The sequence below is a fragment of the Populus trichocarpa genome, chromosome 3 (assembly GCF_000002775.5).
Source record: "Populus trichocarpa isolate Nisqually-1 chromosome 3, P.trichocarpa_v4.1, whole genome shotgun sequence".
Taxonomy (NCBI): Eukaryota; Viridiplantae; Streptophyta; class Magnoliopsida; order Malpighiales; family Salicaceae; genus Populus; species Populus trichocarpa.
Genome location: NC_037287.2, coordinates 7,094,214 through 7,107,895, shown reverse-complemented (window position 1 = coordinate 7,107,895; position 13,682 = coordinate 7,094,214).

The following is a 13,682-nucleotide window of genomic DNA, read 5'->3' as shown; positions in this document are numbered from 1 at the left end:
GTATTTGTTGGGTTTCCTGAAATACATATACCCAACAAAAATAATAAATTTAATATTTTTTCAAGAGTTCCAAGATCCCATTAAACATATGTAGAGTTGTCTGGTGATGTGGATACCTCTCAAGATACACTAAAATCATATTTTAATGGTTTGCAACTTCACCCAACAAGAAATTGTCTTGAAAAACCAAAGTTATTGCAATGATCACCCACACCTTACGCCTATAGAAAGACGTGAACGAGTAGTATAAAATTACAACGAAGTTGATCAATTCTTTGAAGAGTTTGCAAGTTTAATCAAGAATTAGTATGAGAATTACTTAATCACATAAAAGATAACAAGAATGTCAGTTTCTTTATATAAAAATAGTCTTTATATCTCCCCCAAAAAAGTCTTTATAAAAAATATTTATATTAGAAAGAATCTTAAGTCTAAGTAAAATATCCCTAATGAATATGGATAAACCTAATAAATAATAATAATAATAATTAAACCCAAATTTAAATAAAGGCCCTAATATATCTAAAAGGCCTAATAACTAAAAGATAAATAAAAAATATCTCAACTAATTTAAATAAGATTAAAGTAATTTTTATAATTTGCTGGCAGAATCAAATCTCAACTTCAAATGCATGGTTCTCTCTCGTATTAATGAATTAGAAGTCATTAGAAAGATATGGATGTGTAATTTCCAATACAACTAGAATCATATTAAAATGCCTTTTATAGCTCTAGTTATAACCAAAAAGTAGTTAAATGTCAAAACTAACAGATTTGAATCTTCTTATAATGTCTGAATGCCCACTTATAAGCTCTTCTTTAACAAGAATTAAATTAATCAAGGCTTGTACTTCATTTTTTAATATCTCCTTGAAATCTACTTTGGCTCATGTGTCTTGTAGAAGTCCATTGAAAGCCTATTTAAACCTCTTAGCCCTAAGTCTTGTCATTAGATCAACTAGAACCTCTAACAGATCTCTTGGTGTCTTTTGGGTTCCATCATTTAGGGTTTATACAAAAATTACATGAAGATTTAATATATGTTTTTGCTTTGAATAATTACTTCAAGACTGAATTGTTGTAAACTATAAGTTATCTAAGTGTCCAGCCTCTAATGATATTCATATAAACCACCAGTGAGAAATCTTTTAAATCCTTTTAGGAAGGAGTGATTGTTATATCTTTGAGTGTTAAGTTTTTTCTTTTATGTTTTTCAAGTGTTATATGCAAGTTTACTGTTGTACTTAAAATAAAAGGAATAACATTCAATTTATAAGGAAACATGAAAATTCTATAAATGATAAAATATCAATTTATCCCCTGAACAATATCATATATATTATTTTACGATAATTTTATAAATTTATTCGAACAAGTCCTTGCATGATTTTTCTAAGTCTAGAGTTGTAATTTACTGTATAAAATACATTATAACCCTCAATTTTTAAAATGTGTTAACAATCAAGTCACATTTGATTAATCATCACATTTTAATTTTTAACCAATAATTCTTATGTGTGTGACTTATTAGGTTTCCTAATAAGTTGTCCTAAACATAAATCATAATCCTAAATAAAATATGATTAAATAAATTACATAAATTAAATAAATAAATTTATTATCAATTCAATGATTGATTGGTTTATATTTCAAGATCAAGTACAATGTCTAACAACATGTCATGATCCCCCAAAATATTAGAAAAGTCATGAGTGGTTTGACTTAACATTTTAGTGACTAGTTTCCAAGTGCAATTATTATACGTTCATTAACAATGTTTTGGTTTAGACTTTTTTAGCATAAAATATGTCTTCTCTATCAAATCATGTTTGTTCTCAACACCATATTAATTGATTATTTGAATAAGAATTGAAACTCTTTTCAAATGTCATTTCACCTTGAGCAAAGATTTGCAATCAATACTATTTGAAAATAGATGAAATATTTTTCTAATTCACCTAGGGTGATGAATCATTTCTTGATTACTCAAATACCTTCATAGTTCATGTTATACATAATATCTTCTCATTTGTTACCCTTTATTAGGATAATATGTAGTAGGATAAAAATATAACATTTCATATATAAGACAACTTAATGATATCAAGTTTAAGAACTACTTACACAACCGTCATATGAATCTTTCCATAGACACATGTGATCTCTTTATATGAAAATCTCATGCGGGTCAATTCAGTATACATGTCATCAAACAAGCACTTATTTATTAGTTTTAAATATTATTCATACCTCAGCTTATGAGAAAAATGATTTCTTTCATAAAAAAAGTACATAACAAGTAATAGTTTCAATGACTATAATTAATATTCAGTCTTAATAGATCATTGACCAGGAATATTTAAAAATAATGCTTTGATACATTAAGAATCTTATAATTATAACAACTTTAAATTTATTTTGCAAAGCATTTTTATCCTAAAGACTTTATCTTTACTCTAGATTCATTAATCAAATACTTAATGAATATTAAAGATAAATAAAACCTTTATTAAAAATAAATATATTTACATGAACAAAGTCAATGTCATGTGCAACCAACCAATTGGCTACAGAGTAAATACACTAACAATCTCTCACTTGCACTAAAGACAATAACTCATGTATCGAAAACCATATTGCTATGCTTGACGATAATGCTTTTACTGAGACAATGTCTTAGTTACATGAACAAAGTCAATGTCATGTGCAACCAACCAATTGGCTACAAAGTAAATACACTAACAATCTCTCACTTGCACTAAAGATAATAACTCATGTATCGAAAACCATATCGCTCTGCTTGACGATAATGCTTTTACTGAGACGATGTCTTAGTTAGAGGATCTATAAGATTCTCTTTAGTGGGTACTCGCTCTATCTTTACATTTTTTTCTTTCTATGATTCTCTAATAAATGAAATTGTCTAAGTACATTTTTTAATCATTGATGAGACCCTGATTTCTTTGCTTGTACAATAACTCCATTGTTATTACAATGTAGGGCTACTAGATCAACAATGCTAGTAATCATACTTAGTTCAATGATGCACTTCTTGATCCAAACAACCTTTTTTGTCTCCTTAAATGCAAAGATACACTCAATTTTAATTGTAGAATCTACTTTGGTTTTTTATTTAGAACTCTTTTAACTCACAACACCATTATTTAAAGTAAAATATAATCAAATTAGATTTTTTATTTTTAATATTTAATTGAAAACTACTATCTAAATAACCATGAACTACTAGTTCATCTCCTTCATGGACTAGAAAATTAGTTCTTTTCAAGTACTTAAGAATGTTTTAAACTATCTTTTCAGTGATTTTCACCTAGATTAGATTGATATCTTATCAACTCAAATCATAAGATATATCTGGTCTTATACATAACATCACACATATTATAAATCCTATATCTGAAGTATGTGGAATCATTTCCATCCTCTTTCTCTCAATTTATATCTTAAGACGTATATCTTTGGAGAGATGTATTCTTTGAAAAATAGGTAAGTATCCTTTCTTGGATTCTCCTATGTTAAACCGTTTTAGCATCTTATACACACACACACACACACACACACACACACACACGTGGATTAGGATAATTCAAACAACTTTTTAGATCTATCTCTATATATCTTTATTCCTAGTATAAAGGATGCTTCTCTCATATCTTTTATGAAGAAACTCTTAGACAACTAAATCTTTACTAACTGAAGTAAAGAAATGGTGTTTCCTACTAATAATATGTTATTTACATATAATATTAGGAAAACAACTCCACTTCTACTAACTTTTTTATAAACACAATGTTCATTTATATTTTTTATGAAATCAAACTGTTTGATTATGTCATCAAGATAGATATTCCAACTTCTTGAAGCTTGTTTAAGTCCATAAAAGGATTTTTATAGCTTGCATATATTTTTTGGTAAATTGCTTAGATTCAAAACTTTTAGGTTGTCACATGCATATTTTCTTGAAGATTCTTATTCAGGAATATAATTTTGACATTATTTGCCAAGTCTCATAATCATAATATGCAACCATAGCAAGTAAAATTCTTATGGATTTGAACATAGTTACCAACAAGAAGGTTTCATCAAAGTCAACCTAATTGTTTTTGTTTATAACATTTGACAACTTGTCTAACTTTGTACATTTTTACATTGTCATCTATATCAGTCTTTCTCTTAAAGACCCCCTTACATCTAATGAGTTTTATCCCTTTAGGTGGATTAACTAAGGTCTTTACCTTATTGATGTACATGTAATCTATTTCAAATTTCATGGCCCCAAACCATTTCTTAAAATTAATACCATATTGGTTTCATGTAAATGGTAGGTTCATCAAGTATAAATAACGAGTTATTTTTCAGCTTTCATGAGAAGTCTAAATCTCACAGGTGCATGATATATCCTACCAGATCAACAAAGTTTTTATATTTCTTGAGCTTTAGGCTGAATATCCAATGTTATAGCCTCAGGCTTAGTTTCAATTTAGACATTAGTTTGTGGTTCTTGAACTTCTTCAAGTTCTATTTTCCTCTCACTACTCCTTTCAAGAACAAATTTCTTCTCTAAAATGGTAGCATGTTTTGAGAAAAACACTTTTGCTTAATATGACGATATAAATAATATCTAATATTTTCTTTTGGATATCCCACAAACTTATATTTATCTGACTTATCCCCTAACTTTTCAGATACATCATGTTTTATATAAGCGTCGCATCTCAAATCTTTAAGTATCATAAAATTGATCTCCTACCATTCCATATCTCATATGGATTCTTATCAAAAGATTTTGATGGAACCATTTTTAAAATGTAAGTAGTAATTTATAGGGCATAACCCTAAAAAAAAAGGTGGAAGGTCTGCATAGCTCATCATAGACCGTACCATATCCAATAGGGTACAATTTCTCCTTTAAGAAACTTTATTATTTTTTAATATTCTAGGAGGTGTCTATTATGAGAGAATCTCATTCTTTTTTATATAATATTAAAAATCTTAGCTGAAATATTCACTGCGTTGATCTAATCAAAGTATCTTAATAATCCTTTTCAATTTGTATTTCAACTTCATTTCTGAATTCTTTGAACCTTTCAATTGAATCAGATTTTCATAAAAAAAACACATGATCATATCCAATATGGTCATCAATGATGAAACATGCATATCCATCTATGGTATAAATTGTTATTATCCTACACATATTTGTATGTATTAGACCTAACAATTCATTAGATTTTCCACTCTTCTAGTAAAGGGTGTTTTGGTTATCTTACCTGATAAATAAGTCTTACAAGTTTCATTTGATTAATAACTAATCAGAAGGATCAAATATCCTTTTTTATGTAACTTAGTGATTCTTGTTTCATTGATATGACATAATCTACAATGCTATAAATAATATGGTTATTGATTATCTAATTTATTTTTCTTGGAAGTTATATTGAACTTGGACATTTCAAAATCAGGTATATACAAACCATTTATATTATCATATCTATAATAAATATCATTATTATAGAAGGAATAATATTTACCTTTAATAATAAATCTAAATCCATTAAAAATGGGTACGATGTTTCTAGAAAGTGCTATAACAAAATAACAATTATCAAGTTTTAATATCAGCCCCTTTAGCAAAGTTAATGCAACAATCCTTACTTCATTGCCTACATTTAGGTCTATTTTATCTTTATTCAATAAATAAACATACCTAAAGTATAAACTTTGATAAGCTTTTTAGCCTTCATGGTTGCAAGATAATCTTTGCAGTTCCTTTTATAGTAGTTTTTATTGCCACAATGATGATAAGCTCCCTTATCATTCTTGATGTTCCAAGTGGCCTTCTATGATTGGACTGTAAGACTAAGTCAATACTTAACTCATGGTCCATAAAAAAGCCTCATTAGCCTAATTTCTTAAAATAACCAATCATTTTCAACACACATGTATTCACTAAAGAACTCTCTGTCATTTTACAGCGGAATAATTTCTTAGAAGTCTCATACCTCTTAATGTATCTAATAGCATAAAACAACTTTTTTAGATGCATAATTATTATTTGAGCATCTATATTCTCATGTTATGTTTGAAGTTTAAATGACATGCTAGCTAACATCATACATGTAACCTACTCATCATAATCAAACCTCATAAATATATCCCTATGATGTTGATATTCAGTCCTAACTTTGTTATCAGTATTCTCATCAAGGACAAAGAATCAGATTTTTAAGAACATATAAATTTCTTTCTTATTTGAGAACAATTCTCACATTTCTATACTAGTCCAAAAAGTTTGATTCAATTAATTTATTAGCATCAAATATGCTTCGTAGGGATATATTTACTTTTACTCATGGTAATCTATCAACCTATTCATGTAAAGATAACGAGTATTGGTTTCATGCATAAGTATTTATAACCAAATTTAGATAATGGCTTTAATCATAATTTGATCTCCTACTATTTTCCTACAAATTAATAGCCTTCACTATTAATTTGAGAAATCTTGCTTAGATGTCCTAATGGGTTAGGATCCCATTTAATTTATATGACCTTAAGTAACTCAACAAATCAAAATAAATTACATTAGGTAGATGACAAAACTTATCAATCACATCTTTATTTAACTTCTGGATTAGTTAAGTGACAACTTTTTATCTAAACATATCATATATATTTTGCATAACTATTACCTTTAATCTTATATGATCATAAGTAATTCATCCAAATCTTATAAGTTAGTTAAATAGGAACTAATTTTATAACATTAAACATATTCAATTAATGATAATCTTGAGTAGCTCAACAAGTTATCTGTGAATAGAACTTTGATTTTGTGTACTTAATTTATAAATGAGAGATTTATTATTTTAATTAAGTCTCATTCCATAACATTAGTGATATAAACGTACACCTTCAGTATACCATTCTAATTGGATGATTATGGACATATCTAAACTAATTCTCTTGAGCCATTAAAGGGAATTAGGTGGTCAAAATCTAGGTAGCTGTTGCAAATTCTCTTAAGTTCTTTGTAAGCACTATAATTGTAGCCTTTACCATCATTCTTTCTTCATTTTAGATTACAAAATAGTTTTTCCTATCTAAATTCCTATATTTCTAAATTATATAATATTTATATAATTGTATAAGAAATATCAAGTTACATTAAATGAGAAATAGATAAGAAAAGAATTTTACAACATAGAAAAAAATATAGAAAATGTAGTACACACAAACCTTATTTAATATCACAACCATTCAACCATAAAAAAAAACAATTATAGTGGTCTTTAAATGTCTATAACCATCCATCATATATAATAATCTATTAATATGCGTAAATAAATATATTTCATACTTCAATTCTAATTATTGGTTTTAAGTGCAATTTTTAAAATAGTATTTCTAACATTTAGAAATATCAAATGAGATCTAATTTGATAATTTTCCAAACATAATAAATTTTATATAATACAATTTTCTTGGAAAACCATTTTTAAAAGTCTAACAAGAAAATTAATCATATAAAAACTCCTATTAACATCCTAAACTATTTTGGGAACAATTAAATAAACTTTTCCTGCTAAAAAACTCTCTTTATTTAGAAAAACATTCTAAAATATTTTTATTAAATACAACTCTATTTAGGAAAAAAAAATCAAATTCATGAATTAAATATTTTAATTCAATCCAATTAGAACAATTAATTCTATAATTAATTTAATTTAGGTTTCAATTTTAAAATATAAAATCAATATTTTATATATGAAGGGGCAGAATCATAATTCTATCTTATATACCAGATTATAATAAAAAATAAATTTCATGGGTAAATATATAAATTACATCTCAAAAACCCTACTGCAATAAGTTATAAGGTGTAGAGGTAGACTTATAATTCTACCCTTAAAAACCTAGATAAGGATCTAGTGCCATAATCATAATTCTGCCTCTCATCTCTTTTTTTTCCTTAGTTGTTGCCGGCAGTAGGCACATTGCCCACCGTTAGAGCAACCCCAACAGTGATATCAATGGTTGTCGTTGCACTTTATAGAGATTGGATGTCACTGTGTTGCGCTACGCAACCACCATACATGAGACAATAACCTCATGCATGGCTGCCTAACAGCACCTCACACTATTGTTGCCAGTAGTGATTGGGTGTGCACATAACATAACTAAGCGCGCTAGCGACATTTGCGCCACAACTGGTAGCTGTTACAGCCACGTAAAAGCTTTTTTTTTAATTTAGGGTCAAAACATCATGAGAGAAAAAATAATTTTTGAAAAAATAATTTGCATATAAATTTAATTCGCAATTAATGCTAATAATAATTAAAACATGCAATCAACAAGCCTAATTATCTAACGATGGCTCTAATACCACTACTAGGTTTCCCCGAAATACATATATATAATGAAAATGATAAATTGAAAAAAAAATAGGAGTCCCAAGATCCCATTAGACAGATCTAGAGTTATTTAGGTTTTATACGAAGATCACAAGAAAATTAGATGTTCTTTTTATCTTTGAATAATTGCTTAAAAGCCAGGTTGTCGCAAACTATAAGTTGTCTAAGTTTCCAGTCTCTAATGATAATCCACATGAACCAACAATGATAAATCTCTTAAACCCTTTTATAAGAAAGGGATTATTATGCTTTTAAGTGTTAGTTTTTTTTTCCTTTTATGTTTTTCAGGTGTTCTGTGTAAATTTATTATTGTACTAAAAATAAAAGGCATAACATTCTATTTATAGAAAAACCTGAAAATCTTATAAATAAAAAAATATTAATTTTCCCCTGAACAATATCACATATATTATTTCAGGTTAATTTAAAAATTTATTCAATCAAGTTGCTACTTGATTTTTCTAGGTCTAGAATTGTAATTCCTTATATAAATTATATTTTAATCCTCAATTTTTAAAAGTTATTTACAATCAAGTCACACTTAATTAATTATCTCATTTTAATTTCTAACCAATGGTTCTTATATGTGTGACCCATGAGGTTTCCTAATAAGTTGTCCCAAATTTAAATTATAATCCTAAATAAAATAGGATTATTTAAATTAAATTATTATCAATTCAATAATTGATTTATTTATTTTTGAAGATCAAGTGCAATATTTATAAGATTTCATGATCTTTAAAATATTAAGAAAGTCATAAGTAGTTTGACTTAACATTTCAGTAACTAATTTTCCAATGCAATTATTATCCATTTTATCAATAATATTTTGATTTAGACATTATAATATGGAATATGTCTACTCTTTCAAATCATGTTCATTCTCAACGCTATAGTCATTGATTATTTGAATAAGATTTGAAACTTTTTTAAAATCTCATTTCACCTTATGCAAGGATTTACAATCAATACTATTTGAAAGTGGTCAACTTAATCAGTCTTGATTGTGACACCCATTTTGCAAAACCATTATATTTTTCATGTGTTTATCCTTCAAACCTTCTCAGAGAGTTCTTATCAAGGGTTGACCACATTTATCTCAAGATCAAAAACCTAGAAATAACTCTTTGCCCTTTAAGTTTAGCAAAATCACTGAAATCTCAAAAACCAAGTTTGTTTCAAAACCACAATTGCAAAATCAACAAGGTACAAAGTTGCAATTATAGAAGCAATATGAACCTAATTGTACCATATTACACCCAAAACTAAAAAAACAATGCAAATTCATGGTCAAATTAAATGATTATTGGACGAATATGCATAATAATTAAGTTCAAGGACATAATTAAATTTTTAATAGGTCAATTTGATTTAATCATGTGCCAAATTAAAGTTTGATTATGTTTAAGAATTAATTTGGATCTAATTGAAGGATTTAATTAGATGCAATGACTTAATTATACTTTAAATGGGTCAAATTAATTTTTTAGGGGCTTAATTAGTGAAAAATTTAGTTTTGGAGTCCAATTTAGGCTTAATTGAGAAGATTGAAATTTTAAAAGACCAAATTTAATTTTTACCAAGTCAATTGATTGAAATCAGAGGCAAAATTGCAAGACAATCAAAGTTTTGGGGTTAATTCGGGGTAAAATTGAAGTCATTCACAGCTATAGATCAATCTGCAAAAGGCGCCGAATTATGAGAACCCAATTGATTAAAATCAAGGGTGAAATTGAAGACAATTAAAAGTTTAATGGTCAATTGAGAGGTAAAATTGCATAAATCCGAAACCAAGGACTAAAGTGAAAAAGGCTCTGAAATCCAGTGTTAAAATTAAAGTTTGGCAAAGGCAAAATTGCATTAAATCAAAAGTTTTGGAGTCAATTAGGGGTAAAATTGAAGAAAATTAAAAGCCGAAGGACCACATTGCACTTTGGCCAAAATCCCTAATTCAAGGTTAAAACGGTGCCATTTTGAATAAAAAGAACTAGACGACGTGCGTCTTTTGGTTCATTGTCTAATTCTTTTTTGTCCGAAAAATCTGCTCGGGTGGCTACTTTTCAGGTGTATTTAATGTTTCACATCTCAACCAAATTTGACAACACCCGAACCAAAATGATCATTTGACATTTCTCTACAACTAGGTATGGCTCGTTCAGATTGATTGACATTACAACGGCCGCAACGCTGGCCTAAAGTGACTAACTCAAGCAACCTTTAACTGACATATTTGACAGTTCATAATGCCTACTTTGAACCAACGATTGTGATCCTTTTCAACCGAAATAAGGGCTGAGATTTGGCACCATTAAAGACAACACTTCCCTCTTCCACCCCCTATAAGTAGGGGTGGATTCCATGGCCTGAGCATGAAGAAATTCGGATCTAAATTTGGCCATCAAGTTTTTCTCTCTGTTTTTCAGCCAATATCTCTCCCTCTTCTTTCTCTATCTGTCGCCCCTTCTGCCATTCCTCCGCAGCACCGCCATGACCAAAAGCAGCTCAACCTTCTCCACCAACCCAGCTCCACGCTGACGACAAAAACCACCACCACCATCGCCAACCTTTTCTTCTTCCTCTTCGGCTCTCTTGCAGTGGTTTTTTCTCCCTTTAACTCGACCTTAAGTCACCAGCACCTCCACCCACCTCATGCCAGGCCAGTGATATTAGCGCCATCCCCTCCGTAAGGTCACCTTTTATTTCTTTCATGCCATCTGCCACTACATACTTTTTAAGACTTGACCGTATGCATGAAAACAAAACATTATTTTTTTGTTTTTTAAAAGGGGAAATTAATTTAACATTTTTTAGATTTTTTTAAAATTTTTAAATTTTTTTAGAAATATTTCGGAGAAAACTGAGTATTATTAAATTAGATATGTATCTTACAATATAAATATACAACCCAATATTATGCAAAATTAATAGAAAAATATGCGAGAAAATCACAAATTTTTTTGAAATGACCCTTGGAGATTTTTAGAATTTTTTTAAATAATATTATAATATATATTATTATAATTAAATATATTATAAAATATATGGGTTGAGCCTGGCCTAGCTATATAGGCCAAGCTCATCCTGATTGAGTCGATATTAGCCCACCCCCTAAAAGAAGAAGAAAAAGATCTGCTAGATCGAGGTTTGTATAAGCTGGTTCGAATATCCATATTTACAACAACAACAAAAAAAAATCCCATTGCATACTCGACAACAAACTCCAATTTATTTATCAAGTAAGACACTCATTTATGTTGAATTGTAGCTTCTAAACCGTCATTATATGTTATAACTACGTAATAAGGAAAGCTTCGAAGTTTAAAAAAATAATGTTTGTGAAGTAACGAATAATATATTCAATAACACAATCTATAATTTCTTACGTGTAATTCATAATATAAGAACTTTTATTACTTTAACATTTTTTAAATTTAAACTATTTTAGGTAAACTACATTAAGTCTAGTGTAGTTCACTCATTTCTCATGTTATTTTTATTTTTTTTATATTACATTTTATATATAAGTTAAATTAAATTTTTAAATTGATAAAAAAACTACCCTCATATACAATATATCAGAAATACCACAAATAACAAATTAGTTCAATAAAATTTCTCTTTTTATGCATGATTTCTTTCTTTCCTCTCTCAGAACAAAATATCTCACCAAAATCAAAACCTAATCTTTTGTATTTTTATATAAAAGTTGGGAATTTTGGAGAGAATCTTGTGTTTTGAAAGTTGTTTGATTTTTTGATCCTTAACTTTTTTTTTTGTCAGGTTTATGTATTTTTGAGCCAGAAACCACTCACTCCACAACCCACAAAACAATGGACTCCTTAAAAAATTAAGAAATAAATCCATGATAGAATCATTTACTAAGAGCCCGTTTAGCTATATTTGCGTTTGCGGCAGCTTTTTTATTTAACCGTGATTTCATCTTGTTTGGTTACAAAACATAATGCAATTTTCATGCATGGGCCCCACCATGAAATGCGTTCAAAAGTCAGTTTTGTAGAAACTATTTCTACATGCTTTCGCAATGCTACGTTTCTACTCTGTTTATTTTGCAGACAAGAGGCCGCAAGAAAGAGAGAAGGAGAAGAGCAAAAACAGAGGAAAAAAGAAGGACCGCCGTCCATCAGTGGAGAGCAGCTCCCTTTCACCACTGCCTCCATCGTTCCCACCGCCACGTTGCTCTTTCCCTTCCCCTTCTCCTTCTCCTTCGTCTGTCTTCTGCATTCTCTACTGTTCTGCAACGTGAACAGTGCAGAGTGACCGGCCTCCGGCTTTTCCACCGTCCCTCAGTCCATCACCGCCGCGTTGCTCTTCCCCTTCCCCTCCCCCTTCTCCTTCGTTTGGGCTACTCTCCACTGTTATGCAAAGTGAACAGTAGAGAGTGTCTTCACTGTTCATGGTCGGACCGGGTCTGACCCAAACCTAAATGCGTTGGACCGGTCCGATCCAGTAAAATAAAAAAAATCCAAAAACAATTTCTCATATATTGTGTTTTATTAACAAAAATAGTGTTTAACATTAATCAATGCCACTACATAATTACATTAAAAGGAGATCGCATAATGACGTAGCATTTGCAGAATTTGATCGCAATCTTAATTTTGTTCCGATGATATTTTACCTGATGTTGTTGCACGCTCAGGAAGCCATGGAAACTGTAGTCCTTGTCGGATAGATTTTCGTATGTGATGGAATTACAGATAGTTTAATGGAATAATAAAAAATATTTTATATAAAGTATTATTTATTTCATGATGTAATAGTAGTAGTTAAGTCTATAATATTGAAATTAAAAACCATCAATATTAATATATATATATATATATATATATATATATATTTTAGTTATTTTATAACCTCAATTTCAATAACATTCTTAACCAAACACATTAAACAACTTTTTGTTCAACCTCAATTTTACTATAGTTTTAACCAAACATATATTTTAACAAACCAACCTCAACTATAAATACTTTTTATAAAACAACTTTTTTAAAACCACAACCACTAAAGCTATCACAATACCAAACACACATGTACTAATAAAAGCAATCTCCACAACGACGATTGTATCTCTACCCAAACATCCGTAATTAGATTTTGGACTCTCTTTAACAACCCAATTTTCTTTCTTTATATCACCAGAAGAAACAAGAATGATTCTAAAAGAAAATAATGGGAGATTTCTAAAGGGCCAACGATGCTTGGTCAAGTCCAATGGTATTCGCCATG